Source organism: Lepisosteus oculatus, chromosome 14 (assembly GCF_040954835.1).
Source record: "Lepisosteus oculatus isolate fLepOcu1 chromosome 14, fLepOcu1.hap2, whole genome shotgun sequence".
NCBI lineage: Eukaryota > Metazoa > Chordata > Actinopteri > Semionotiformes > Lepisosteidae > Lepisosteus > Lepisosteus oculatus.
This window is the reverse complement of record NC_090709.1, coordinates 52,147,868-52,173,735: the sequence shown is the minus strand read 5'-3', so window position 1 is coordinate 52,173,735 and position 25,868 is coordinate 52,147,868. Positions and strand designations below refer to the sequence as shown.

The 25,868-nt window shown below is 44.3% G+C and overlaps 8 non-coding genes across 8 annotated transcripts; 4 read left to right on the top strand and 4 right to left on the bottom strand.

Annotated features, from left to right (window-relative positions):
- The first annotated feature begins 1,092 nt into the window (after positions 1–1,092).
- On the top strand, positions 1,093–1,166 carry trnat-agu (transfer RNA threonine (anticodon AGU)). Its single transcript has one exon. It is a non-coding gene; the product is annotated as a tRNA-Thr (tRNA).
- Positions 1,167–2,178: 1,012 nt separating this feature from the next.
- On the bottom strand, positions 2,179–2,260 carry trnal-aag (transfer RNA leucine (anticodon AAG)). Its single transcript has one exon. It is a non-coding gene; the product is annotated as a tRNA-Leu (tRNA).
- A 1,678-nt stretch (positions 2,261–3,938) lies between these two features.
- On the top strand, positions 3,939–4,012 carry trnat-agu (transfer RNA threonine (anticodon AGU)). The gene has a single exon. It is a non-coding gene; the product is annotated as a tRNA-Thr (tRNA).
- A 1,012-nt stretch (positions 4,013–5,024) lies between these two features.
- trnal-aag (transfer RNA leucine (anticodon AAG)) lies at positions 5,025–5,106 on the bottom strand. Its single transcript has one exon. It is a non-coding gene; the product is annotated as a tRNA-Leu (tRNA).
- A 1,678-nt stretch (positions 5,107–6,784) lies between these two features.
- Positions 6,785–6,858, top strand: trnat-agu (transfer RNA threonine (anticodon AGU)). Its single transcript has one exon. It is a non-coding gene; the product is annotated as a tRNA-Thr (tRNA).
- Positions 6,859–7,869: 1,011 nt separating this feature from the next.
- Positions 7,870–7,951, bottom strand: trnal-aag (transfer RNA leucine (anticodon AAG)). Its single transcript has one exon. It is a non-coding gene; the product is annotated as a tRNA-Leu (tRNA).
- A 1,678-nt stretch (positions 7,952–9,629) lies between these two features.
- trnat-agu (transfer RNA threonine (anticodon AGU)) lies at positions 9,630–9,703 on the top strand. Its single transcript has one exon. It is a non-coding gene; the product is annotated as a tRNA-Thr (tRNA).
- Positions 9,704–10,714: 1,011 nt separating this feature from the next.
- Positions 10,715–10,796, bottom strand: trnal-aag (transfer RNA leucine (anticodon AAG)). The gene has a single exon. It is a non-coding gene; the product is annotated as a tRNA-Leu (tRNA).
- Positions 10,797–25,868: the final 15,072 nt, after the last annotated feature.

The window sequence follows — 25,868 nt, the reverse complement described above, 5'->3', positions numbered from 1 at the left end:
TTCTAATGGTGGACTGCAGATCTGTGCTATAGTTCAGTCGAATTCAAAGGATCCAGCAATCGTACTGGATTTGACTGGGATTCTGAAATGTCTCTTGCAAAAGTATTCGGGTTTGCTTGAACCTTTGATACAAAAAGTGATCTGATCTGAAACTACCCAGCTTACAATCTCTGAGGTAGTTGTCACTAAACTCTGACGTGATGTGGCACACATGTGCAGTGTGCCTTTACTTTTGTAAAAAACTGGTATCGGGAAAAGTTTCTTAATATTTCTTTTGATTAGCATGCAAGAAAATGTGATCATTACCTATGGAATTTCCCGCCAGCGTGGAGCTTGAATTCACAACCTTGAGACTCAGTGTTCAAGAGTCACAGAAGAGGTCAGCCTGGTCTTCAGTTTGCCAACGATAAGCTCCGGCAGTGTTCCTCTGTAAAGCAGATTGTTCGGATCGGTTATGTGGGACGGCACTTCGATACTAAGATCGTTTGCAGCACACGCATGGTTTCCCCCATCACGCAAAAAACATAGACGAAGGAAGCTCTATTGTCTTGGGCTGCTGACTCCCGGATTTAAAGCGCTCTGGGTGCCAGCTAAGTCTCTAACAAGCACACTATAAAGACAGGAATTACACTTTGCGCACGTCACGCATGGAATGGCGAGGCTACTTGATCCAATATTATCTAGTCTCACCTCATATGGTGCCGATTCCTGGTTTTCATTTAAGAAAGAGCACTGCAAACACCGTAAACAGTGCAAAACGTGTGATGAAAGAAGTCTTTTCCCCCCTTTGTCTAAAGCAGAACACAGCGGAGTCATGCCGAGGGTTGTGAGATCAAGATTTCAGTGGAGCACTGTCGTCTACGTCTTTAGCTACATGAGTTGGACATCCTCTTGTACACGGAAAGCAGATTGAGATCCTCTGACATGAAAAGTGCCAGATAAAAGCCATTTCTCATCCTTTCTCTTAGTGGTGGAGCTATCGCATGTAAATGAGGAAACTTGCAAGGCGAGCAGGCTCGGTGCACACCGAATGCAGATGTCTCAGAGCAGTTGAGACGTGTCCATGTGGCTGTCAAAGGACAGCACTTTGCCGGCGCCGTGGCTTAGTTGGCTAAAGCGCCTGTCTAGTAAACAGGAGATCCTGGGTCCGATTCCCAGCGGTGCCTTTCTTCCTGTCTTACTGTACAGAATTTATCCTTACGGGCAAATCCCATGCCTTTTAATTCAGGTGAATGCAAGTGTTCGTTTCCTTTCTGGAACAACTTGTTTTGAAAGAAATCTATACAGCTTGAGAAAGATGAAACACAAATCTTGCTTATCAGTGAAGAAGAGGTGCTCCCAGCAGGCCAGCTAATACCAGCAAGTTTTTTTTCACCCTGACCCAGAGAATGGAGAAAAGCGAGGCGCCTGTGGCTCTGCAGTGTAATCAGTTCAGGAGTTCGGCGGTTAGCTGAAAGAGTGATAAATGGAGCTCGCCCCAGCCCGTCCTTATTCTTTTAAAGAGGATAAAAAATTAACTTCGCCGCCACTACTACCAGCTTTAAAAGACTGCCATGGGCACGGAAAAAAACACACCACAGATGACTTTTCTGGAACCGAAGCAGAGATTCCTTTACGAACCAACTGATAAAGCTCAGCCAGTGAATACTGTTAACAGAATGTGAAAGCACGATCAACTTTGTAACTGCAACCACAGGAAAAACAGCAAGAAGCAGGCTCCATTCCCCATTTAAATCTGTCGTGCGAGGCATGCTTTTTGGCACGCATGAAGTAAATCCCACGATCGCTTTTGAACTTGGACAAAGTACTTCCAAAGGAGCGCTATGCGCAAAGATTTAACAAGCTCAACCCCCGCCGATGATTTGGTGTGAAGAAGCAGAACATTCAAGTTTCACAGACAGAAGCAGCACGCCAGCACAGCCAACATTAAAACGGAGGGCACACTACGATTTGCATTGACACAAAAGTGATCTGGGCAGACGTCGTTCCCTGCATAACGCAAAAAGTGGCAAAGCGCTTTTGGGTTGAGAGGACGCAAGAAGGTTTTTGTTTTGTGCCTTGATGTCAAGCTGAGAAAGTATCTTTAAACACTTTGCTTAGTTTCTCGAGAGACTGCCAAAAAGCAGTTCCCTCCCTTTCGTCTGAAGCCAGCTGAAAGGGGGTCTCGACAGAAGCACCTGGCAGCGGTGGGATTCGAACCCACGCCCCCGAAGAGACTGGAGCCTTAATCCAGCGCCTTAGACCGCTCGGCCACACGACCCGCTGTGTGCTGTCTCTTTGTCTCATTACTTGCCCGGAGGAAGCCGGGTGGGTTTTGCTCTTGTCGCCCGACTTAGTGGCGTTATGACCGTGGAACCGACTGCACCTGCTTTTTCTGAGATGCTTCCCCTCTCATGGCGAGATCTCGACTTCTTTAACACCTCTGGATAAAGATCTTCTGTGGAGCAGGTTTCAGACCTCTGCGTACAGCACCCTTGATGTCATTTTATTTTTACAGCAGCCGCATCCGGAAAGTTGTGTCTTTTACGTTTTATTTGAACAACAAAACTACATACAATACAAACAAGAGCACATATAACGTATCAAGAAAATCGTCAGGGGCACATGCTATAATACAATTACACTTTATGAAAAACGATTACACAAGGTAAATAAAGATAAGGTCCGCACAGCTTGTTCTTACATTTCGAAAGAGTCCGTAAATACCCCTTGACGTCTATTTTGAACTGTTCAAACGTAGGACTCTTCCCAGACCATTTCACTTTATACCACATTCCTAAACGAGGATGCTTCTCCTGTTTTAGAACTATTTTGGGCGGTATGGCTTATACAGCACACCCACAGTATTCTAATGGTGGACTGCAGATCTGTGCTATAGTTCAGTCGAATTCAAAGGATCCAGCAATCGTACTGGATTTGACTGGGATTCTGAAATGTCTCTTGCAAAAGTATTCGGGTTTGCTTGAACCTTTGATACAAAAAGTGATCTGATCTGAAACTACCCAGCTTACAATCTCTGAGGTAGTTGTCACTAAACTCGGACGTGATGTGGCACACATGTGCCGTGTGCCTTTACTTTTGTAAAAAACTGGTATCGGGAAAAGTTTCTTAATATTTCTTTTGATTAGCATGCAAGAAAATGTGATCATTACCTATGGAATTTCCCGCCAGCGTGGAGCTTGAATTCACAACCTTGAGACTCAGTGTTCAAGAGTCACAGAAGAGGTCAGCCTGGTCTTCAGTTTGCCAACGATAAGCTCCGGCAGTGCTCCTCTGTAAAGCAGATTGTTCGGATCGGTTATGTGGGACGGCACTTCGATACTAAGATCGTTTGCAGCACACGCATGGTTTCCCCCATCACGCAAAAAACATAGACGAAGGAAGCTCTATTGTCTTGGGCTGCTGACTCCCGGATTTAAAGCGCTCTGGGTGCCAGCTAAGTCTCTAACAAGCACACTATAAAGACAGGAATTACACTTTGCGCACGTCACGCATGGAATGGCGAGGCTACTTGATCCAATATTATCTAGTCTCACCTCATATGGTGCCGATTCCTGGTTTTCATTTAAGAAAGAGCACTGCAAACACCGTAAACAGTGCAAAACGTGTGATGAAAGAAGTCTTTTCCCCCCTTTGTCTAAAGCAGAACACAGCGGAGTCATGCCGAGGGTTGTGAGATCAAGATTTCAGTGGAGCACTGTCGTCTACGTCTTTAGCTACATGAGTTGGACATCCTCTTGTACACGGAAAGCAGATTGAGATCCTCTGACATGAAAAGTGCCAGATAAAAGCCATTTCTCATCCTTTCTCTTAGTGGTGGAGCTATCGCATGTAAATGAGGAAACTTGCAAGGCGAGCAGGCTCGGTGCACACCGAATGCAGATGTCTCAGAGCAGTTGAGACGTGTCCATGTGGCTGTCAAAGGACAGCACTTTGCCGGCGCCGTGGCTTAGTTGGCTAAAGCGCCTGTCTAGTAAACAGGAGATCCTGGGTCCGATTCCCAGCGGTGCCTTTCTTCCTGTCTTACTGTACAGAATTTATCCTTACGGGCAAATCCCATGCCTTTTAATTCAGGTGAATGCAAGTGTTCGTTTCCTTTCTGGAACAACTTGTTTTGAAAGAAATCTATACAGCTTGAGAAAGATGAAACACAAATCTTGCTTATCAGTGAAGAAGAGGTGCTCCCAGCAGGCCAGCTAATACCAGCAAGTTTTTTTTCACCCTGACCCAGAGAATGGAGAAAAGCGAGGCGCCTGTGGCTCTGCAGTGTAATCAGTTCGGGAGTTCGGCGGTTAGCTGAAAGAGTGGTAAATGGAGCTCGCCCCAGCCCGTCCTTATTCTTTTAAAGAGGATAAAAAATTAACTTCGCCGCCACTACTACCAGCTTTAAAAGACTGCCATGGGCACGGAAAAAAACACACCACAGATGACTTTTCTGGAACCGAAGCAGAGATTCCTTTACGAACCAACTGATAAAGCTCAGCCAGTGAATACTGTTAACAGAATGTGAAAGCACGATCAACTTTGTAACTGCAACCACAGGAAAAACAGCAAGAAGCAGGCTCCATTCCCCATTTAAATCTGTCGTGCGAGGCATGCTTTTTGGCACGCATGAAGTAAATCCCACGATCGCTTTTGAACTTGGACAAAGTACTTCCAAAGGAGCGCTATGCGCAAAGATTTAACAAGCTCAACCCCCGCCGATGATTTGGTGTGAAGAAGCAGAACATTCAAGTTTCACAGACAGAAGCAGCACGCCAGCACAGCCAACATTAAAACGGAGGGCACACTACGATTTGCATTGACACAAAAGTGATCTGGGCAGACGTCGTTCCCTGCATAACGCAAAAAGTGGCAAAGTGCTTTTGGGTTGAGAGGACGCAAGAAGGTTTTTGTTTTGTGCCTTGATGTCAAGCTGAGAAAGTATCTTTAAACACTTTGCTTAGTTTCTCGAGAGACTGCCAAAAAGCAGTTCCCTCCCTTTCGTCTGAAGCCAGCTGAAAGGGGGTCTCGACAGAAGCACCTGGCAGCGGTGGGATTCGAACCCAGGCCCCCGAAGAGACTGGAGCCTTAATCCAGCGCCTTAGACCGCTCGGCCACGCTACCCGCTGTGTGTGGTCTCTTTGTCTCATTACTTGCCCGGAGGAAGCCGGGTGGGTTTTGCTCTTGTCGCCCGACTTAGTGGCGTTATGACCGTGGAACCGACTGCACCTGCTTTTTCTGAGATGCTTCCCCTCTCATGGCGAGATCTCGACTTCTTTAACACCTCTGGATAAAGATCTTCTGTGGAGCAGGTTTCAGACCTCTGCGTACAGCACCCTTGATGTCATTTTATTTTTACAGCAGCCGCATCCGGAAAGTTGTGTCTTTTACGTTTTATTTGAACAACAAAACTACATACAATACAAACAAGAGCACATATAACGTATCAAGAAAATCGTCAGGGGCACATGCTATAATACAATTACACTTTATGAAAAACGATTACACAAGGTAAATAAAGATAAGGTCCGCACAGCTTGTTCTTACATTTCGAAAGAGTCCGTAAATACCCCTTGACGTCTATTTTGAACTGTTCAAACGTAGGACTCTTCCCAGACCATTTCACTTTATACCACATTCCTAAACGAGGATGCTTCTCCTGTTTTAGAACTATTTTGGGCGGTATGGCTTATACAGCACACCCACAGTATTCTAATGGTGGACTGCAGATCTGTGCTATAGTTCAGTCGAATTCAAAGGATCCAGCAATCGTACTGGATTTGACTGGGATTCTGAAATGTCTCTTGCAAAAGTATTCGGGTTTGCTTGAACCTTTGATACAAAAAGTGATCTGATCTGAAACTACCCAGCTTACAATCTCTGAGGTAGTTGTCACTAAACTCGGACGTGATGTGGCACACATGTGCCGTGTGCCTTTACTTTTGTAAAAAACTGGTATCGGGAAAAGTTTCTTAATATTTCTTTTGATTAGCATGCAAGAAAATGTGATCATTACCTATGGAATTTCCCGCCAGCGTGGAGCTTGAATTCACAACCTTGAGACTCAGTGTTCAAGAGTCACAGAAGAGGTCAGCCTGGTCTTCAGTTTGCCAACGATAAGCTCCGGCAGTGCTCCTCTGTAAAGCAGATTGTTCGGATCGGTTATGTGGGACGGCACTTCGATACTAAGATCGTTTGCAGCACACGCATGGTTTCCCCCATCACGCAAAAAACATAGACGAAGGAAGCTCTATTGTCTTGGGCTGCTGACTCCCGGATTTAAAGCGCTCTGGGTGCCAGCTAAGTCTCTAACAAGCACACTATAAAGACAGGAATTACACTTTGCGCACGTCACGCATGGAATGGCGAGGCTACTTGATCCAATATTATCTAGTCTCACCTCATATGGTGCCGATTCCTGGTTTTCATTTAAGAAAGAGCACTGCAAACACCGTAAACAGTGCAAAACGTGTGATGAAAGAAGTCTTTTCCCCCCTTTGTCTAAAGCAGAACACAGCGGAGTCATGCCGAGGGTTGTGAGATCAAGATTTCAGTGGAGCACTGTCGTCTACGTCTTTAGCTACATGAGTTGGACATCCTCTTGTACACGGAAAGCAGATTGAGATCCTCTGACATGAAAAGTGCCAGATAAAAGCCATTTCTCATCCTTTCTCTTAGTGGTGGAGCTATCGCATGTAAATGAGGAAACTTGCAAGGCGAGCAGGCTCGGTGCACACCGAATGCAGATGTCTCAGAGCAGTTGAGACGTGTCCATGTGGCTGTCAAAGGACAGCACTTTGCCGGCGCCGTGGCTTAGTTGGCTAAAGCGCCTGTCTAGTAAACAGGAGATCCTGGGTCTGATTCCCAGCGGTGCCTTTCTTCCTGTCTTACTGTACAGAATTTATCCTTACGGGCAAATCCCATTCCTTTTAATTCAGGTGAATGCAAGTGTTCGTTTCCTTTCTGGAACAACTTGTTTTGAAAGAAATCTATACAGCTTGAGAAAGATGAAACACAAATCTTGCTTATCAGTGAAGAAGAGGTGCTCCCAGCAGGCCAGCTAATACCAGCAAGTTTTTTTTCACCCTGACCCAGAGAATGGAGAAAAGCGAGGCGCCTGTGGCTCTGCAGTGTAATCAGTTCGGGAGTTCGGCGGTTAGCTGAAAGAGTGGTAAATGGAGCTCGCCCCAGCCCGTCCTTATTCTTTTAAAGAGGATAAAAAATTAACTTCGCCGCCACTACTACCAGCTTTAAAAGACTGCCATGGGCACGGAAAAAAACACACCACAGATGACTTTTCTGGAACCGAAGCAGAGATTCCTTTACGAACCAACTGATAAAGCTCAGCCAGTGAATACTGTTAACAGAATGTGAAAGCACGATCAACTTTGTAACTGCAACCACAGGAAAAACAGCAAGAAGCAGGCTCCATTCCCCATTTAAATCTGTCGTGCGAGGCATGCTTTTTGCACGCATGAAGTAAATCCCACAATCGCTTTTGAACTTGGACAAAGTACTTCCAAAGGAGCGCTATGCGCAAAGATTTAACAAGCTCAACCCCCGCCGATGATTTGGTGTGAAGAAGCAGAACATTCAAGTTTCACAGACAGAAGCAGCACGCCAGCACAGCCAACATTAAAACGGAGGGCACACTACGATTTGCATTGACACAAAAGTGATCTGGGCAGACGTCGTTCCCTGCATAACGCAAAAAGTGGCAAAGCGCTTTTGGGTTGAGAGGACGCAAGAAGGTTTTTGTTTTGTGCCTTGATGTCAAGCTGAGAAAGTATCTTTAAACACTTTGCTTAGTTTCTCGAGAGACTGCCAAAAAGCAGTTCCCTCCCTTTCGTCTGAAGCCAGCTGAAAGGGGGTCTCGACAGAAGCACCTGGCAGCGGTGGGATTCGAACCCAGGCCCCCGAAGAGACTGGAGCCTTAATCCAGCGCCTTAGACCGCTCGGCCACGCTACCCGCTGTGTGTGGTCTCTTTGTCTCATTACTTGCCCGGAGGAAGCCGGGTGGGTTTTGCTCTTGTCGCCCGACTTAGTGGCGTTATGACCGTGGAACCGACTGCACCTGCTTTTTCTGAGATGCTTCCCCTCTCATGGCGAGATCTCGACTTCTTTAACACCTCTGGATAAAGATCTTCTGTGGAGCAGGTTTCAGACCTCTGCGTACAGCACCCTTGATGTCATTTTATTTTTACAGCAGCCGCATCCGGAAAGTTGTGTCTTTTACGTTTTATTTGAACAACAAAACTACATACAATACAAACAAGAGCACATATAACGTATCAAGAAAATCGTCAGGGGCACATGCTATAATACAATTACACTTTATGAAAAACGATTACACAAGGTAAATAAAGATAAGGTCCGCACAGCTTGTTCTTACATTTCGAAAGAGTCCGTAAATACCCCTTGACGTCTATTTTGAACTGTTCAAACGTAGGACTCTTCCCAGACCATTTCACTTTATACCACATTCCTAAACGAGGATGCTTCTCCTGTTTTAGAACTATTTTGGGCGGTATGGCTTATACAGCACACCCACAGTATTCTAATGGTGGACTGCAGATCTGTGCTATAGTTCAGTCGAATTCAAAGGATCCAGCAATCGTACTGGATTTGACTGGGATTCTGAAATGTCTCTTGCAAAAGTATTCGGGTTTGCTTGAACCTTTGATACAAAAAGTGATCTGATCTGAAACTACCCAGCTTACAATCTCTGAGGTAGTTGTCACTAAACTCGGACGTGATGTGGCACACATGTGCCGTGTGCCTTTACTTTTGTAAAAAACTGGTATCGGGAAAAGTTTCTTAATATTTCTTTTGATTAGCATGCAAGAAAATGTGATCATTACCTATGGAATTTCCCGCCAGCGTGGAGCTTGAATTCACAACCTTGAGACTCAGTGTTCAAGAGTCACAGAAGAGGTCAGCCTGGTCTTCAGTTTGCCAACGATAAGCTCCGGCAGTGCTCCTCTGTAAAGCAGATTGTTCGGATCGGTTATGTGGGACGGCACTTCGATACTAAGATCATTTGCAGCACACGCATGGTTTCCCCCATCACGCAAAAAACATAGACGAAGGAAGCTCTATTGTCTTGGGCTGCTGACTCCCGGATTTAAAGCGCTCTGGGTGCCAGCTAAGTCTCTAACAAGCACACTATAAAGACAGGAATTACACTTTGCGCACGTCACGCATGGAATGGCGAGGCTACTTGATCCAATATTATCTAGTCTCACCTCATATGGTGCCGATTCCTGGTTTTCATTTAAGAAAGAGCACTGCAAACACCGTAAACAGTGCAAAACGTGTGATGAAAGAAGTCTTTTCCCCCCTTTGTCTAAAGCAGAACACAGCGGAGTCATGCCGAGGGTTGTGAGATCAAGATTTCAGTGGAGCACTGTCGTCTACGTCTTTAGCTACATGAGTTGGACATCCTCTTGTACACGGAAAGCAGATTGAGATCCTCTGACATGAAAAGTGCCAGATAAAAGCCATTTCTCATCCTTTCTCTTAGTGGTGGAGCTATCGCATGTAAATGAGGAAACTTGCAAGGCGAGCAGGCTCGGTGCACACCGAATGCAGATGTCTCAGAGCAGTTGAGACGTGTCCATGTGGCTGTCAAAGGACAGCACTTTGCCGGCGCCGTGGCTTAGTTGGCTAAAGCGCCTGTCTAGTAAACAGGAGATCCTGGGTCCGATTCCCAGCGGTGCCTTTCTTCCTGTCTTACTGTACAGAATTTATCCTTACGGGCAAATCCCATGCCTTTTAATTCAGGTGAATGCAAGTGTTCGTTTCCTTTCTGGAACAACTTGTTTTGAAAGAAATCTATACAGCTTGAGAAAGATGAAACACAAATCTTGCTTATCAGTGAAGAAGAGGTGCTCCCAGCAGGCCAGCTAATACCAGCAAGTTTTTTTTCACCCTGACCCAGAGAATGGAGAAAAGCGAGGCGCCTGTGGCTCTGCAGTGTAATCAGTTCGGGAGTTCGGCGGTTAGCTGAAAGAGTGGTAAATGGAGCTCGCCCCAGCCCGTCCTTATTCTTTTAAAGAGGATAAAAAATTAACTTCGCCGCCACTACTACCAGCTTTAAAAGACTGCCATGGGCACGGAAAAAAACACACCACAGATGACTTTTCTGGAACCGAAGCAGAGATTCCTTTACGAACCAACTGATAAAGCTCAGCCAGTGAATACTGTTAACAGAATGTGAAAGCACGATCAACTTTGTAACTGCAACCACAGGAAAAACAGCAAGAAGCAGGCTCCATTCCCCATTTAAATCTGTCGTGCGAGGCATGCTTTTTGCACGCATGAAGTAAATCCCACGATTGCTTTTGAACTTGGACAAAGTACTTCCAAAGGAGCGCTATGCGCAAAGATTTAACAAGCTCAACCCCCGCCGACGATTTGGTGTGAAGAAGCAGAACATTCAAGTTTCACAGACAGAAGCAGCACGCCAGCACAGCCAACATTAAAACGGAGGGCACACTACGATTTGCATTGACACAAAAGTGATCTGGGCAGACGTCGTTCCCTGCATAACGCAAAAAGTGGCAAAGCGCTTTTGGGTTGAGAGGACGCAAGAAGGTTTTTGTTTTGTGCCTTGATGTCAAGCTGAGAAAGTATCTTTAAACACTTTGCTTAGTTTCTCGAGAGACTGCCAAAAAGCAGTTCCCTCCCTTTCGTCTGAAGCCAGCTGAAAGGGGGTCTCGACAGAAGCACCTGGCAGCGGTGGGATTCGAACCCAGGCCCCCGAAGAGACTGGAGCCTTAATCCAGCGCCTTAGACCGCTCGGCCACGCTACCCGCTGTGTGTGGTCTCTTTGTCTCATTACTTGCCCGGAGGAAGCCGGGTGGGTTTTGCTCTTGTCGCCCGAATTAGTGGCGTTATGACCGTGGAACCGACTGCACCTGCTTTTTCTGAGATGCTTCTCCTCTCATGGCGAGATCTCGACTTCTTTAACACCTCTGGATAAAGATCTTCTGTGGAGCAGGTTTCAGACCTCTGCGTACAGCACCCTTGATGTCATTTTATTTTTACAGCAGCCGCATCTGGAAAGTTGTGTCTTTTACGTTTTATTTGAACAACAAAACTACATACAATACAAACAAGAGCACATATAACGTATCAAGAAAACCATCAAGGGGACCTGCTATAATACAATTACACTTTATGAAAAACGATTACACAAAGGTATTCGGGTTTGCTTGAACCTTTAAAAAAAAGTGATCTGAAACTACCCAGCTTACAATCTCTGAGGTAGTTGTCACTAAACTCGGACGTAATGTGTGTAATTGTGTCGAAACCCAAAACAGTAACATATTTAAGAGTAAATGCCTCCTAATAGCTAGCAAGCGCTCCTAGTTAGTAAAGTTGTTTGTGTCCCTGCCAGTCACGCGGGAAACCGGGGTTTGATTGCCGACGGGGAGACAGCTAGTTTTTTTTATGACCAGATTCCAGTCTTTAATGCTGTGTGTGAGAGTTTACGTAACTTTCCTTTTCTCACATTTTCTGACGACTATTCCGAAGGAGCGCCCTGTCAACTCCTAATACTTTTCAAAAATCTACCTGCATGTTTGATTAGTTTTGTTTTACTTAGAAAATGTTCAATATCGATCATAACTAAAGAAAATTATGATCAGAAACAAAAACAAAATGTTGAAGATGCAACTCGATCTTGAATCAGAGCTGGGTGACATGGGCTAACTTGTCCTGCACTGATCAGACTAATTGAAATGGTCTGATTCAGAGCCTGTGCAGCTTGTGCTAATACAACAACGCCAGTATTGAACCCTCAGCACCATACTGACTACTGAGCACAAGTTCAGCTGCTCTCCAGCTTTGTTACGCATGGTTTTTTATTGCAAATGGAGCTGATCTCCAGACAGTACAGTGTTAGTCAGCAGCCTCTACTAGTAATACATCGCCCCTGTCCAAAATCTCTAGGTAAAAAAAACACATTTTATACATTTGTCTGTTTAAAGATATAATCTCTTTAAAAAAGACAAAGGGTTTGTGTGTCAATTGTTTCGAATTAATTTCGAACGCAAAGAAAAGTAGTTTTCTTCCAAGAAATCACACATTTGTCGCATCCTCCATACTATACTTCTCTCTTGTAGTAGTAAAGCATTTTGATTTAAACTGAACAATATATTAAATGTTTCATCTATACACTTACGATTAACATAGGCAGCCTTGAACGGATTGCGGAAATCAAATATACAGATGGATTCAGAGTGTGCTTTCCAACTTTTGTGTAACATTTTCCTTTGATAGGGCGGAGTTGTTTTTAAAATCTGGATTAAATAAAAAGGAGTGACGTCAGTGTAAAACAGCTTTCCTTCATGGGGAACAACAGTTGTGTTCCATATTTCTAATTATTTTGGTTTCAAGATAGCAATTTAGTATGAAACATAAAAGCCAGCTGGATAAATCTGTTACACGTCATTTACAATGGTCTTTCAACTAATAGCCCGTGCAGGGATCAAACCCCAACTGTTGTTGCGAGTTGCATAAGGCTCTGCAACATGCAGATGAGAAACTAACCTCCGCTTCTTCATTATATACACAGTGAGCTATATTTGCGAGTCTACTGCCCCCTGCGGGCTCTGTATTTGATTGCGGTACAAGACCGGCCGTGGAGATAAAGTGAGACGGGTGTGTACATTAAAAGGCTCATAGCGTCCCTGGGAAGGCTCAAACCACCACCCTTTTTGTTAACAACCGAACCACAAAGACTCATGTACAGCTTAACACTCCTCGGTCTCAGTGAAAGTGATACACTCCATAAAATTTCTGGAGAATCATTTGTCAGTTTCCCTACGGGATTAATAAAGTATTATCTATCTCTCTTAAAGGAAAATCGCCAACAGTGGCCGATATCTATTGGAGTTTTTTTCATTCTATACTGCAATTTCTGAAGGGTACAGGCTTGGGGAATTGGACCTTATGGTGAAGGCTGCGGGCTCAGCAGCAGCAGAACCTGATCAGTATCGGTTGACTCCGATATACTTTGACAACTTAACTTCTGGATTTAGAGACATTTACCTTAGTGTCGGTATACTAAGATGTTTTGGTAACGAGGAAGGACGGACAAAGCAAATTGGCAGAATGTGTGCTATTTTGTTGACTACAAGTCCTCACATGCCAGAGGGTCAATATTAAAAAAAAACGTAACAGTATAATCTCTTGTACTTCAAAATTTAATAGTGTCTGTTTCATTGTGTCTCACACCTCAGTCTCAGAATTGTGAGACAAGTTTGTAATCAGGAGGGAGGGCAATAGCAATTCAGCAGAAATTGCATTCACCTTTTCCCAATGCATTCTCACATGCCATTTTCTCACAAGCTCAGAGGGTCATATTTTTAAAATGGTATCATAAAATGTCCTGAAGTTCAGGATTTTGACAGTCTGTTATATTGTGTCTCACACCTTGATGTCAGAAATATGAGATGATTTTAAAATCAGGAGGGAGGGCCCTAGAATATAGCAAACATTGCATTGCATTGACAATGTATTCTCTCGTGCCATGTTCAGAGGGTCATATTTAAAAAACGGTACAGTAAAATGTCCTGAAGTTCAGGATTTTGATAGTCTTTTCCATTGTCTCTCACACATCTGTGTCAGAATTTTTAGACATTTTCATAACCAGGAGGTAGTGCCAGGAAGTGCCAGTGAATTTACATTTTGCCTTTGTCTTATTTACTCGTGGTATAACATGCCAGTTTGTTTTATTGTGAGTTGTGTTTCTGAAATGTGTTTCATACAAAAATGCAATTTGGACAGTCTCTACTTACATATTCCACTTTACTGAGGAAATGTACAATAATACATCCGGAGAAGTATTTTTAAAAATGACTGTAGAGAGCCATCTACAGGCGAAAGACGACATAACATCACAGCAGTCGCATTTAAGATGGAACGAAAAACACAAAGCAGCAGCTGGCGAATAAGAAGCCAACTTCAGCCTTGTTAATGCAATAGCATTAGGTGAGGTGGAAAAATATTTCTTGCTCTGAATCTTAACATTTTTATAGGAGGTGTTCTAGGACCTCTTGCCTCAGAAAAAAAAACTGCCAGTACATCAGTTATTTCTACTCCATCAATAGCAGCAGTGTTATCAGTACTGAGCCCTAAATGTAGGTCCTATCATCATATAAAAAGTCGAAAGTATCGACTGCATTCAACTGATAAAATGTATCTTCTATGAAAGTTATATCTTTATCCAAAATACATCGGAAACAAATTTGCACGTTTTTTGGGGGGGATCCTGAAGACTGAGACTCAAAACTTTTTTTTCCTTCTTTCCAGGAGGAAGGATTATTCAGATGCAAACATTGTCCCAAAATCGATGTACTCTTCAATGATATTCAAATCCTCAAATTCTTCATCTGAATGTCGATATTGAAATATGATATCGTACAAATTGTGGTTTTCTTTTTAAAGCAAATTTTATGCTTTAAATTAAATAAATTGTATTTATTATGAATGTGCCGGAATTTTTTCAGTACTTTAGAGGGTTCTGCCATTTTAGATGTTATGCTGTTCCTGTCTGATTTATCAAATGTGTCATTTAAATCTCCCGTCATTTCTATATCAGCCTGAAGGCCTTGAAGTAAAGATTGCAATTCATCCAAAAATGCAATTCATCCAAAAAAAGTTTCCCACTGGTGATACATACAAGGAAATGAATGTACATTTTCCCCCCAAATCAACAAATTTAAAATCAAATAACTCCCTCATCTGCAGGTGGAGAGAATAATGTCAGAATAAATACAGGTTTAAAAGTCAGGAGCATTGATAGTCCTATTTTAAAATGACACTAAAATGCTCACAATATATTAAAAAGCTCTGTAAAATAATAAAAAAATTAAAAAAGGTAAAAAGAAATAATACACAGTTATAAAGCTCAGGAATTATCAATGGGAACTTACAATGGGTTGATATGATTTAAAAAATAAAATATTTGAAAAAATCCACTTACAATATGCTAAAAATGGCAAGAATACTTAAAACAGGTTTTAAAATTTTTAAAAAATAAAACAAGTTAAAAATAAATACTAAATGGGTTTAAAATTCAGGAATGTGATTGGTCAGATGCTTACAATGAGTGTTGCTGGTGTTTCGTGTTATTTACTGAAATGAAAAAATATTCAATTTAAAAACGGCAAGAGCTCGTATGAAAAAAAAGTTCTTAAGTATCTTTGTTGTAAGAGCTGCACCAGAACTAGTGTATTCATATACATCAGAAAAGTAGCTGAACGTGACTGGTTTATATTCAGTTATATGCATTGGGGACGAAAAGGAGACTTACATGGATTTTATTAGGTTTTAGGAATCAGAACATTTATTTTTACACATTTATGCCTACGAGCAGAAATAACTTCCTGCTTTCAGCGCTTTTATTGTTTCTGCTTGTAACCACGAACAGAGAAACCTAGTACTGACTCACAGAAACGCCCCGGAGTTTCTGTGTTTCTGGGATTTAAGAGGGATGTACTGTATGAAGACAGTAAAGGGAGTTTTTTTTTTCCCGCTGTAGAGTATGAAGGCGGTTTGATGAGTCTGGAGGGAGGAGACGAGCATTCCGCACGGGGAGCGCAGAACAACGAGTTTCACCTGCAGCTCACCGAGTCCTGTCCTATATAACCGCTGAGCCTGGGACACACTGAGTCTCTAACCAGTGTTCGAGATGTAAAGGGTTAAACCCAGAAGTCGAGAGTGGAGTTTTTGTATAAGTGTAAGATTAAGGGAATAGGGTTTTGGTGGGTTTGGTGCACAGCAGAGGTTTCGGTTTAGGTTTAGTTTGCTTTTGAAACATTTGTAACGGCCATGGCGGCCTGTAGGGTCGGCATGCACCGTTACTTTTGCTCACTTTTGGTGTATAAGGGTGGTGAGGGTTCGGCTCACTCGGGTGATATTTCACGGTTGGACTTTTCAAGGAAGGTGTTACAGAAAGGATTAAGGCATTAGATGTCAAATGCTTAATCACTTTGCTGAAGGGAATTGGTTTTGACATTAGTTTCAATCGGTGAAGTTACTGGAACAATTTTGGATAAAAATAGAGTAGAAAAAAAGATGTGGGCCTGATTAGAATGTTTGAATGGCAGAAGCTGATGGATCTTTCTAATGTGGTGTGAGCCTGGTCAGTACCTGGATGGGAGACCTCCTGGGAAAAACCAAGGTTGCTGCTGGAAGAGGTGTTAGTGGGGCCAGCAGGGGGCACTCACCCTGTGGTCTGTGTGGGTCCTAATGCCCCAGTATAGTGACGGGGACACTATACTGTAAACAGGCGCCGTCCTTCGGATGAGACTTAAAACCGAGGTCCTGACTCTCTGTGGTCATTAAAAATCCCAGGGCGTTTCTCGAAAAGAGTAGGGGTGTAACCCCGGTGTCCTGGCCAAATTTCCAATTGGCCCTTACCAATCATGGCCTCCTAATAATCCCCCCCTATGAATTGGCTACATTACTCTGCTTTCCTCCCCACTGAGAGCAGATGTGTGGTGAGCGTTCTGGCGCACTATGGCTGCAATCGCATCATCCAGGTGGATGCTGCACATTGGTGGTGGTGGAGGGGAGTCCCCATTACCTGTAAAGCGCTTTGAGTGGAGTGTCCAGAAAAGCGCTGTATAAGTGTAAGCAATTATTATTAATTAATAGGACTGTGATTGTTCGTATGTTTAATGAGATGGTGATGAAGGAAGATGTTGTGACATGGTTGTCTAAGTATTGTTTAGTGAAAGGTGAGCTTCAGAAAGTCTTGGATGATGATGGCATCTGGAACTGTGCATGGAGAGTACCTGTTTCATTGCATGAAGACAAAAAATGGTTATGGTGGATTTAAACACATTCCTTCTTTGATTGGATTAGGTGAAAATAGAGGCCTTGTGTTCTACCAAGGGCAGCCAAAACCGTGCAGGAGATGTGGGGAGCTGGGTTACTTTGTGGATGCCTGTACAAAGGTGGTGTGTGGTATGTGCAAGGAAATTGGACATGCATATACTGAATGTACAAGCGTGAGGAAATGTAATCTCTGTGAGTGTGAAGGTCATGTGTTTAAAGACTGTCCAAATTCCTTTGCAAATAGAACAAAACTGGGAAGACCAATGCTCTTCCAATAGCCTGCCACCTGTGGAGACTGAAAGTGCTCAAATGAAATGTACAGAACAGAGGGTGCAGTCTAAAAGAGACATTAGATTTAGAAAATGATTTAACTCTGAGCAGAAGAGTGAGGGAAGATCATTTTCCGAGTCCTCAGGTAGGTTCTCCCATGGGTTTAGATGTCTACAATATACAGTGCCTTGCGAAAGTATTCGGCCCCCTTGAACTTTTCAACCTTTTGCCACATTTCAGGCTTCAAACATAAAGATATAAATTTTTTATTTTATGTGAAGAATCACCAACAAGTGGGACACAATTGTGAAGTGGAACAATGGGTTTAGATGTCTCCAATATATGTGATCTTACTGACCAAGCTTTAGAACCAGAGACTCAAGGAAGGCAGGTGGAGATATATCCTATGGATTGTGGGGGTGGTGGAGGAGGAGACAATTAATGCAAAAGGGGGGGGAGGCCTGTATAGTAGGTGTCACCTACTGAATGATTGTAGCCAGAGCTTTAAGTCTCCCCTGGTCCTACTTAAGTATGGCTCTTAATATTGTGTCCATAAATGTGAGAAGCATTCGCTCCAAGTTAAGGGCAAGGAATATACTATCATTTGTGAGGAAGGTAAATGCTGATATTGTGTTGTTACAGGAGTGTGGGTTACCCTTTAAAAACTGCCATAAGGATATGGAAGAACTGGGGACATTGGGCCCATCAATCTGGAGTGGGTCCAAAGAAAATAAATCTGATGGTATAGCTGTTCTAATTAAAAATAAGATGGTAGAGGTACGTCAGCACCTTGTAGTGAAACCAGGGAGAGCACTGGTGGTGTATCTGGGTTTCATGAATGTCTAATTTAAACTCTTAAATATATATTGTCTGAGTTGCTCACATGACAGATATGTCCTAATTCAGGAACTGAGTATATTTATTGGGATGGGAACCAGTGGTTTTAGCTGGGGATTTTAATTCTCTTTTAGAAAGAGAAGGCAGAATGAGGGGCAAGAGACGGGTCCCATTTGATAAATCATCAATATTATTGCAAACATTATGTAAAGATTTTAAACTGAAAGATGGCTTCAAACTTCATAGTCAGGGGAGGGCAGGTTTCACATGGGACTAGTCTAATGGGACCCAAGCCTCACGCATTTTGTTTGATACGTGATTTTACTTGCACGACCGCAGGCCTAACCCCTGTTTTTTTTTCTCTGACCATTGTCTGCTGTCATGTACAATTTCTATTCCAACAGCTGTTACTGTGGGGAAGGGTGTGTGGAAGCTCGATATTTTGCTTCTGGAAGGTGAGGAAGTGACGCACAGGTTCAGGGAAAGATATAAGGAATGGCAGTCTTTGTATGACCTGTTTGACACAAGAGCACAGTGGCTGACCCGCTCTGACCCCCAGCTTCTCTCCCTGTCTCTCCCTGTCTGTGTGTCTCATGGAGTTAGAAAGACTACAAGCTGTGCAAACTTCCAAATCTGTAACATCATTTCAAGGGTGTATGATAGATCGTTCACAAGATCAAATGGCTGTTTATTATTGTAAGAACTGTAGTTCACTACTGTTCTTTTGACTCTTGAGCTTGCATTATACAGCCGTTGAGTGCATTTTGAACCTAAGAGATATCCAACTGATTCAACCTGTCTGATGAATGTTAAATGGGTTGTGACTTTGTGACTTTTGGCAAAGTTTTTTGCAACATTATTTGTTTCATGAATACCATGAATACCATTCATCTCTATAACAACTTTCCTGTACCCTGTACCCTGTACCCTGAACATATGTTTTAAATTGCTTGATCCCATTTGGTGCAACCTTTCCGTTGTACTCTTAATGTGTTGTTTGCATTAGGAGTGTGTTAAATAAGCAGAAAAGAAGCCTGTTTCTTCTACTGCTTCTGATCTTATACAGTGGTCAGAATCTCTCATCCAAAAGCTGATGAGAGGGAGGGGGGGAAATTAGTGCAGATGCACAATCCATAAAAAAACATTGAAGAGCATAAGGGTTTTCATCACATGGACTTGTTTGACTGTTTAGGATTAATGTTTTGGTGGCAGATCAATTAAAGGACAACAACCAGAAACACTGGTTCTCAGACTGAACGCATTCTCCTTCAAAAACTTTTTTACCAACAGGTGAGTGGAGTTGCCATGGGCACCAGAATGGGACCCAGCTATGCCAATATCTTTGTTGGCTGGGTAGAAGAACGCTTCTTCACTTCCTACACTGGCTATGTCCCTGACCTCTACAAGCGATATATTGATGACTGCGTCAGTGCCGCCACATACTCCAACGATCAGCTTAAGTGCTTCTTGCACCATTTCACCAACTTCCACCTGTCCCTCAAATATATAGTTAACATATCTTCCACTACTCTTGAGTTTCTGGACATCAACTACCACAGACTCTCCACTTCTGTTTATTACAAACATACGGATTCACACAGCTATCTCTTGTATAGCTCATTTCACCCCAAACATACTAAAAATCTCTCCCTTTTTCACAGTTCCTTCGGCTACAACAAATATGCAGCGACGACATCGAATTCCAGAACCAAACCCTCAAAATGTAATCCTTTTTCATCAACAGAGGATACCCCAGCAGTGTTATTGACAGGACCCTTGCCGAGCCAAAAACACCCCTCGGACCATCAACCCAATCAGGAACTCCCACCATAACAACCGCATTCCTTTGGTGCTTCCCTAACACACTTCCTATCCCCAGGACTGTTAACGACAACTTTTCCATCCTACAGGAAGATCCCTCTGTTGGGGCCCTCTTTTCTGACCGCCCCATCATCTCATATCGCCAATGACCTAATCTGCACAACCTTCTTGTTCACAGCTCCCTTGACCGCCCTCAGCAACCATCCACACCAGGTACTTTCCCTTGCAACAGAGCTCACTGTATCGCCTGCAAGTACACATCCAACACCACACTCATTCGAGGCCCCTCAGGACAATTCTGGATCACCCAGATGGCATCTTGTACCTCCAGCAACCTTATTTACTGTATCTCTTGCAGTAAATGCCCAGTTTCTCTCTATATTGGAGAAACAGGAAGGAGACTTGGAGACCGCTTCAGAGAACATGTCAGGGCTGTGAAGATTAAAGATCTCTCCAAAAACCATTGTTTCTCATTTCACCTCTGATGGCCATGACCACTCTAATCTCTCCGTCTTTGTTCTCAAAGATGGTTTTCTGAACACATACATTAGAAGGAATACCAAAACCAAACGTATCCTGCAGCTAGGATCACACCTTCCCTCTTCTCTAAACGACAGACTACTATTCTACTAAATTTTCTCCATTCATTGGAAGTTTCATTTCACACCTCTCAACACCTATTCTGACTTCACACCTCTTGATTGGCCTCTCTTTCTGTCCCCTGCTCCCGCCTCTCACTCCTCCTCCCTCCCAGCCTTTGTTCTCCCATTACATTACCTTTGCCTACTGCCTTCTCTCTCTCACACCTGAAGAAGGCTCCATGGCCGAAACATTGTTTTCTCTCTTCTTTTTTTTCAGCATGGAATAAACCTATTACTTGTTCCTTAACAACCGGAAACAATATCTTCGGTCTTTCCAGAGCTGTAAGTAGTCATTCCAAGTTTATTAACTTGTCTCTGTGCTTGTATGTACTCTTCAATAGCCACTGATGTTATGTACAACAGCTATTTTTAAAAATAAATTTGCATTTTTTGGGACTTCTTTTAAAGAATTGGCACATTTGGCAGAGCGGCGGCTCTGTGGCTAAGGATCTGCACCTGTGGCTGGAAGGTTGCTGGTTTACATCCCACGGTCGGCAGAGGAATCCTACTCCATTGGGCTCCTGAACAAGGCCCTTAACCCCAACTGCTCCAGGGGTGCCGTATAAATGGCTGACCCTGCGCTCTGACCCCCAGCTTCTCTCCCTGTATGTGTGTCTCAAGGAGAGCAAGCTGGGATATGCAAAATAGGAATTTCTAATGCAAGATATTGTATATGGTCAATACAGTGATCATATCTTATTGGCACATGGTAATCTCCGAGGAACAAGTAATACGTTTATTCCATGCTGAAAAGAGAAGAAGAAAACACAATGTTTTGACCATGGAGCCTTCTTCAGTTAAGATTTGATTTTTTACAATCATACCCACACAAACTTTGCAATTTTTAAAAATCTTGCAAACACAACCCAGATATGTTGACTTTTTAAAAAAAACAAAAACAATTTGGGGTATTTTTTTAAAAGAAACACATACTTCTTTTCTAGTTTTTTATGTGGCTGTTACGAACCCTGGCTCCCAGCAACGGAGGAGGCAGAAGAAGGCGTAGCCCCTATCTATCAGTTCACCTATCAGTTTTCCCATTCACCAACACACCCCCGTCTCATCCTACTTAAACACCTGTCCTTCCCTAACTCGTTGCTCAGTATTGGTTTTCCCTATCGAGCTTCCTGGTTGCGCTTCTTCTTCTTCTTCTTCTTCTTCTTCTTCTTCTCTGTGTTTGTCTTGGATTTCGGCTTACGGTTTTTCCCTTTGGACTTCGGCTTTTCGGATCTCGGCTTGGATTGGTACTTTCGCTCTGTTTAGGATTTCTGGCTACCTTTGGATTCTCGGATTGCTCTACGGACTACGACTTCGGATTACTCTTCAGCTTCGGTGCACGTTCCCTTTCGGATATCTTGCTCCCCCTGGACTCTCGGCTCGTTCCTACGATTACGGTTTGCTTTCGGATTACGACTTGGCTTTGTTCGCTCCTGCAAGTGGGTTCACACACTCGTTCGGTCCCTATTACCGAACTCGTAACAGAATACTGAGCCATTAACATGGACCCAGCGGAGCAACAGGAGATTCGCACGGCTTTGGATCAGCACGGACAAGCCTTACTCCAGCTCCAGGCTTCTGTCCAACAGATCTCTGCGCACCTGTCTGCAATGCCGCCCATCGGCAATCGAGGAAGCAACGCTGGAGCTGCCGCTGCCGCTGCGGCTCCGCCCCCGCCAGCTGCTACACCTGCCCCTCGACCTCTTCCACTAACTCCACCTGACAGGTTTGACGGCAACCCTACCAAATGCCGGGGCTTCTTAGCACAGTGTGCGCTGGTTTTCAGGCTCCATCCGGAAACTTTTTTTTCTCCTCAGGACAAGATTGCCTTCGTAGTTTCACTGCTAACCGGCCGCGCTCTGGAATGGGCTACTGCTCTGCTTGATCGCGGGGCTCCTGAAGTTCAGGATTATGATTTTTTTTTAGAAAAATTTAAGGGGGTTTTTTGTCGCCCCGTAGTTGGCCAAGACTCAGCATTCCGCCTCTCCTCCATCCACCAAGGCCGCCGGTCTGTACATGATTATGCTATTGATTTTCGAGTAGCGGCAGCAGAGACTCACTGGGACGATGAGGTCCTTATTTTTCTTTTCCGTCAAGGACTCAGTGAAGAAATTAAGGACCATCTGGTAAATATGCCACAATTGGGCAATACCTTGGAGGAAGTTATTTCACAGGTTTTGCAATTGGAACTCAGAATTCGTCATAGGAGTGCTGAGAGATCCCGGTCCTCTATACTAGAGGCTCCTCGGCTATCACCTTTCAGATCTGCCGACTTGGAACAGCCTATGGAAATAGCCCGCACCCGGTTAACCCCTGAAGAACGTGAGAGGCGCCAACGATAGGGTCGCTGCCTGTACTGTGGGAAACTTGGACACTTTAAAGCGGCATGCCCTGCTGCATACTCGTCATTGAGGCGCCGCCCACCTTCTCGGAATCCTAAGGTGAGTGAGACTACTCAATTCCCTCAGTTTTCCTCAGGATTTTTTATTTGTTCTACCCTATTCTGGGATAATGAAAGGAGACCTCTTCTTGCTTTTATTGACTCGGGGGCGGCAGGAAACTTTATAGACGCCTCCGTCGCTCGAGCTTGGAAATTACCCTTGACCCTGGTGTCCACCCCTCTTCGTGTCCAGTCTATTGATGGCTCCCCCGTATCTCCAGGACTTATTAGGTGGCAAACGGAAATTATAAGCCTGCAGATAGGCGCCACCCATGTCGAAGACATCTGGTTTTATCTCCTTGAGACTCCTACACATCCTCTGGTTCTAGGATTTCCTTGGCTACAGCAGCATGACCCACACATTTCTTGGTCCCGTAAAGAGATTGTAGCTTGGGGACCCAGATGTATTAGAAAATGCTGTCGCCTACCAGTGAAGATTGCACTCATGGCGACGCCCCCTTCAGGGGTTCCTACCATACCCCCTCAATACTCTGATCTTCAGGAAGCCTTTAATGAGCAGGAGGCCTTGGCCCTCCCCCCTCATCGACCATACGATTGTGCCATTGACCTTTTGCCTGGTACTATCCCTCCCAAAGGTCGTATTTTTCCACTCTCCAATTCTGAGTCTGAGGCCCTGAAAGTCTATATACAGGATTCTCTGAAGGCTGGGCTTATACGTCCATCCACCTCACCAGCATGTGCCTGCATCGACTATCGTGGCCTCAATGAGATCACCATCAAGAATCGGTACCCTTTGCCTTTAATTCCAGCAGCACTTGAGTCGGTGCATGGAGCCAAGATCTTTACTAAACTGGATTTACGAGGGGCCTATAACCTAATCCGCATTCGGCAGGGGGATGAATGGAAGACGGCATTTATGACAACCCATGGACATTATGAATATTTGGTCATGCCCTTTGGTTTAGTTAATGCTCCAGCAGTGTTTCAATCTTTTATTAATGACATCTTTCGGGATCTCCTACAAAGATTTGTATTGGTTTATCTAGATGACATATTAATTTTTTCTGATTCCTTCCAGGATCATGTTCTCCATGTCAGAGAAGTACTCTCCCGGCTCATTAAGAATAAGCTATATGTCAAACTAGAGAAGTGTACCTTCCATGCTTCAAGGATTCACTTTTTAGGGTACGTCATCTCGCCGGATGGGGTGGAAATGGATTCGAGTAAAGTCTCGGCGATTACTGATTGGCCCACTCCCAAGAATCTAAAACACATTCAACGATTTCTCGGCTTTGCTAACTTTTACAGGAAGTTTATTCGAAATTTCAGCTCGGTGGTCACTCCCATAACCTCTTTGACCCGTAATGGACCTAAACAAGGCAAATGGACCCCTCAAGCCGAAGAAGCATTTCAGCGTCTGAAACATCTGTTCACTACAGCCCCCATCCTAAAACACCCTGATCCTACTTTGCCCTTTGTGGTCGAAGTGGATGCTTCTGGCCATGGTGTGGGTGCTGTTCTCTCCCAACGTCATGGAGAAAAACAGATTCTTCATCCCTGTGCCTTCTTCTCTAAGAAGCTATCACCTGCCCAAATGAACTACGATGTCGGCAACCGTGAGCTCTTGGCCATTAAGCTGGCATTGGAGGAATGGAGGCACTGGTTAGAGGGTGCTCATCACCCTTTTTTAATTTACACTGATCATAAAAACCTGGAGTATCTGCAGTCGGCCAAACGTCTTTGTCCTCGCCAGGCTAGGTGGTCCCTTTTTTTTTCCAGATTTAATTTCTTGATCACCTACACTCCAGGTTCCAAGAACGTCAAGGCAGACGCCCTTTCACGGATCCACGACCCCCCTGAGGCCGAATTGATTCCAGAACCTATCATCCCGTCTGGTAAGTTCCTGGCAGCTGTAAGATGGGACATTGAGGTAATTGTTCGACGAGCTTTGGTAGGACAGACGGTACCACCTCAGTGCCCTCAGGACAAGTTATTTGTCTCTAATTCCGTCAGATCGGCAGTTTTACAATGGGGACACGACTCCCGCTTCGCCGGACACCCTGGATTCCACCGTACCTTGGATTTCATCTCCAGAGACTTCTGGTGGCCGTCTATGGCCAAGGATGTCAAGGAATATGTCCAGGCCTGCTCTATCTGCTCCCAAATAAAGTCTTCCCGGATGAAGGCAGCGGGCCTTCTTCAACCCTTACCCATCCCGGACCGTCCTTGGACCCACCTCTCAGTAGATTTTATTACTGACCTTCCACCCAGCCATGGACACACGACTATTATGGTGGTGGTAGACCGTTTTTCCAAATCTGCCCATTTTATTCCCCTACCATCCTTACCGACAGCTCGGGAACTAGCAGAATTGTTTGTACAACATATCTTCCGACTGCATGGCATCCCTAAGGATATTGTTTCTGATAGGGGCCCCCAGTTTGTCTCCCGATTTTGGAGGGCCTTCTGTAAGTCGCTGGGCGCCTCAGTCTCACTTACCTCAGCTTATCACCCTCAGGCCAACGGTCAGACTGAACGAATGAATCAGGAACTGCTGACCTATTTACGGACTTATATCTCCTCTACCCATGACAATTGGGTGTCTTTGCTCCCATGGGCAGAGTATGCACACAATTCTCTGTATACTACAGCTACCGGCATGTCTCCCTTTAAGTGTGCTTTAGGTTATCAGCCTCCTCTTATCCCTGACTCCCACCACAACACAGAGGTACCTTCGGTTCAGGACTACATCTCTAAACTGAAGACCTTCTGGAGGAAGGCCAAAGCCACCCTTCTTCGCACCTCAGCTCAGCGGAAGAAGGTGACTGATCGGCGCCGTCGTATCCCACCCAGACTTCGTCGCGGTCAGTTTGTTTGGTTATCTACTCGTAACCTTCCTCTTAAGCAACCTCTGGCAAGCTTGCTCCCAGGTACATTGGTCCTTTTCGTGTCCTCGCCCAGATCAACCCTGTGACTTACCGACTGGCCTTGCCTCCCACCCTGCGGATCCACCCTACTTTCCATGTTTCCCTCCTTAAACCCTTTCACAGATCCACCCTGTCTAAACC